Source organism: Parasteatoda tepidariorum, chromosome 8, assembly GCF_982258835.1.
Source record: "Parasteatoda tepidariorum strain Cologne lab strain chromosome 8, Ptep-v5.0, whole genome shotgun sequence".
Lineage (NCBI taxonomy): Eukaryota > Metazoa > Arthropoda > Arachnida > Araneae > Theridiidae > Parasteatoda > Parasteatoda tepidariorum.
The window spans coordinates 19,376,016-19,379,975 of record NC_141762.1 but is presented as its reverse complement, the minus strand read 5'-3'; positions in this window follow the sequence as shown (position 1 = coordinate 19,379,975).

The window sequence follows — 3,960 nt, the reverse complement described above, 5'->3', positions numbered from 1 at the left end:
AAGGTGAATGCTTTTTTTTATATTCAAACGCATAACTTTCGGTGAAAAGTATTTTCCATCATTATTTTATTTAATAATTGATGTTGAGCTACCTATCCATTTTTGAGCTTATTACCCTCACTGTTCATCTCCGTAGACTTGTAACCTTTAACCCAATGTAGAGAATCCTGAATCTTGGACTCTTGTGAAGGACTTTTTGAGGAAAACATAGCCCTATATGCGTACATAAAGAATAAAATCAGGAAAACCTCTTTCGTTTAGTCAGACAGCAAGGTCGTGATTCTAACCCATTAATGATCCATCTAACGGAAGCTTATTTCAACAGTCGGCATTGTGGCCGGTGCGAAACAGGAGTTGAATTCGACCCCGAAGGCGAGCACTCTATCCTCAGAGCCACAGCGGATCAAAATTTTCTATCGGCAGTAATTTTTCTCATTGCTAAGTTAAGTGAGTGACAGATCTAAACAATTTTACATTTTTCCATATTTTGGAAAAATTGTAAAACGCTTATATCTAACAAGAGATCCGGTCGGAATTTGTTTCTTCCGAATAGGAATGATCGTAAAATGTTCGGAATTCTTCTAAAGATCAAATAAATTTTTTTGTTTTAACAAAAACAGTTTTAACAAAATGTTAAACATTCTGCGAAAATTGGGAAGAAAGTGAGACTAAATGTGAGAAATATTCAGAAATACAAAAATTATTACAACGGGCAAGCTTTAATGAGACGTATAAATGGTGACGAATTCAATTTTAGTAAAGCAATTCCTTTCTTCACATGGTATGCGACGAAGACCATGCGGGCACAAAGACGATGAATGTATAAGATACGAAGCAGACAGAGAAGAGGTTGATAGCTTATTAATGTTTCACAATAAGCCTATTAATTTGTAAATTGAGAGTAGCTTATTTTCATCGTTAAGCACAGGAACATTTTAGTCAAATTTTTATACTTTTTTTTGTAACATATTTTTGTTTTGTGTACCTGGAAACTTCGATGCATAGTTAGATTCTTTATGTTCTAAATGGCTTCATCCCTGTCTTTGTTTTAAGTAAGAAATATATAGCGAAAGAATTGAAATCTTTGTGAAAGAATTTTGTGAAAAAATATGGATTGTGTCACTTAAGAGAATTTATATTTGACGGGCTTGGCTTGCGCGAAATAGAATGGGCGGAACAGTTGCTAATGTTAATAAATGCCACATTTTAGCAACCAATCAGGATCAAGTTACCCACACTACGTCACTTCCAGGTATCCCATTGTGTAAAAAAGAAAAATACTATTCTGACTCGTACTTGTTACGCGTACGAAAATGTTTTTTACTCAGTATCAAGTAAAGTTTCCAAAGTTCTGAATAGAATGAGAACAAATCCAAACCAATAGGATAAAATAGTTTTTTTTTTAAATTATAAGGTTTTATTCGCAAACTTTTTTTTATCAAAATCTATTCAACAAACAGTAAAGATAGTTCAAAAATTGTGAAAACTCAAATATTTAAACAAAGAAAGAAACAATTACTCCTTGCGAAGAAAATTACTATTGAGGTTGTCGTGTGTTAAATCAGGATATAATATAATATACTATATAGAATATAATATAGTAAATAATTTACTATAACTTAATATGCTATATGTAATAAAAGGGATATAAGATACTATTGTAAGGTTCACTTTATGAATACATTGCATTGCAGAAACATGTAACATTAGTGCAAGACATTTAATTACAACAGAATATTTTGAATGTTTCGCATGTAAATTATTATCGTCGTTGTTCGTTATTTATTATTTAAAAAAAATTTATAGTATCTTCTCACCTCTGAATTAGATTTCCGCTAATTAGAACTTGAAATTCAACCATATCTTATTCTATAAATATAGAGATAAGTAATTAACTATATACTAAACTAATATTTTACTAATTTTGCAACAGAAGCTTGCAAAAAATAGTTACAATGGTTAAGAGAGGAAACAGGTTGAACATTTCTGACCATTAATGTTAGCTTTGCTTTTTGCATATTTCGTCATATGCAAAACAATATAATATACTATTATATTACATATTATATTATATATACTGCGTCTAGAATAAAAAAATGAGTGCACATAACTATATATTCACATAATTTCATTGTCCATAATTAATTTTATTCAAGTTATGAATGTCTATAAATGTTCATTATATATTATTATTTTTTAATAATGATCAAAAAGACGGTTGAATAATTTTAAACTCCTATTTGAAGTTAAAAAATTTTTTTAAAAAAATCAGCAAAATTAGTTATGTAATCTCTGAGTAATAGAATTTCGAAACGTCACATTTTTACATTTTCATTTCTCTGGAACTACTAATTCCGACTTCCTTGAAATGTTTGATTTTGCCACTAAAATTTGAATGTTTAATAGTTATTAATTTAAAACATTTACATGTCTGAATAATCAAAAAATTAACATACATCATTAAATTAAAAATTAATAAATATTTAAAAGAGAAGGGTGCTGCGCCTCCTGCTCTCTCCGCTCACCAACCCCTGTAATTACTTCTCATTCATGAAACATTTTATTTTTAAAGATACATTTATTGTAGATTTTTAAGAACCTTTTGTTAATGTGTTAATCGTAACGAAATAGACGATTACCAAAATCTGAAGGGAAAAAAAGCTCTTGCAAATATTATTAACTTATGGAATATGGATTGTTGTACTCAATAAGAAGAAATAAATATGACGAAATTTTACTCGTTGACGAGAATTATAACAATTCAAATCGGAAACGGTTTTTATTGCTCATTAACTTTTTTTATCTTAAAAATTACACTGTAAATATTAAGATTGACAATGTGTCTATTTGATCTACTTTTGATTGACATCTGCTCGAGAACATAAAATTAAAAAATAAAAATCCCGTGAGGGAAGAATAAATTTTCTACAACAATAAATCAATAGTCAATATTTAAAATAAAAAATCTACGAAAAAACATTTAAATTTGCAAAAACTTTCGTCCGAATTAGATTTTCGAGACAAAATTCGTGTTTGTTTACAAATAAGAATTCCTCTTTCAACGCATCAACTTTATTAACTTTATTTCAGCTGGCTAAAAATCAGTCAAACATGTTCGTTTTTTCCCTACAAGCTTTGCAGTTAATAATTTTCAAACCAATTGTTGAGACTGAACTTTTTATTTTCGTCGTTCTCCCTGTAAATTCCACACACCTTAGCAATTTCAATTTATGCAGCAAAATTTAACGCAAAGTAAAAAAAAGGGAGGGAAAGAGAGAAGGAATAAATATTCTCAAATTAGCACTTAAATTGCGATAACTTTCTAAAACAACTCTACGTTAAGTTCGTAAACAAATATGGCCCTTTTGCGCATGAAATGTCAATTTATAGTTTAGGCATTTTTGTGATTTGCAACTCTTTCTGCACTAAAAAAATTCGGAGAAGAGAAGTGACCGAGAGTGTGCGGTATCTGTGCTCGTTAAACTGTTCTACTATAAAGTGCTCACTTTCGCGCTCTCGTCGTCGGGCTACAAAGCGGGGGAGCCATCCTTTCGGCAGAGGATCAAAACTGTGATTGAATAACTTCGATTCATTCTCAGGGATGTTTCCCAGACCGTCACCAATAGCCCATTGTGATTGTACAGCTCTAGTGCGACGTAAATAAAATACTACAATTTATTGTCAATGATACAAAGATCTCATAGCGTTGTTTAATGCTGTAAATAAAATACTATGACTTTTTGTGACAGTCGATTAGTTCGACCAGCAGCAGCATTAAGAACGGAAATCCCTAGTTTTTTTTATAACGAAAATCATGAAAAGAAAACGTTGATCAACGTGAATCGAAGAATTGTCACCGCAAATGAAAATTTCTGGGTGCGAATGAAAACCTGATTGGTTAAATGCATTGCCAGCGATAAACGCGCCAATCAAGCTCAGCGAGAAAAACCAGTAGTATAG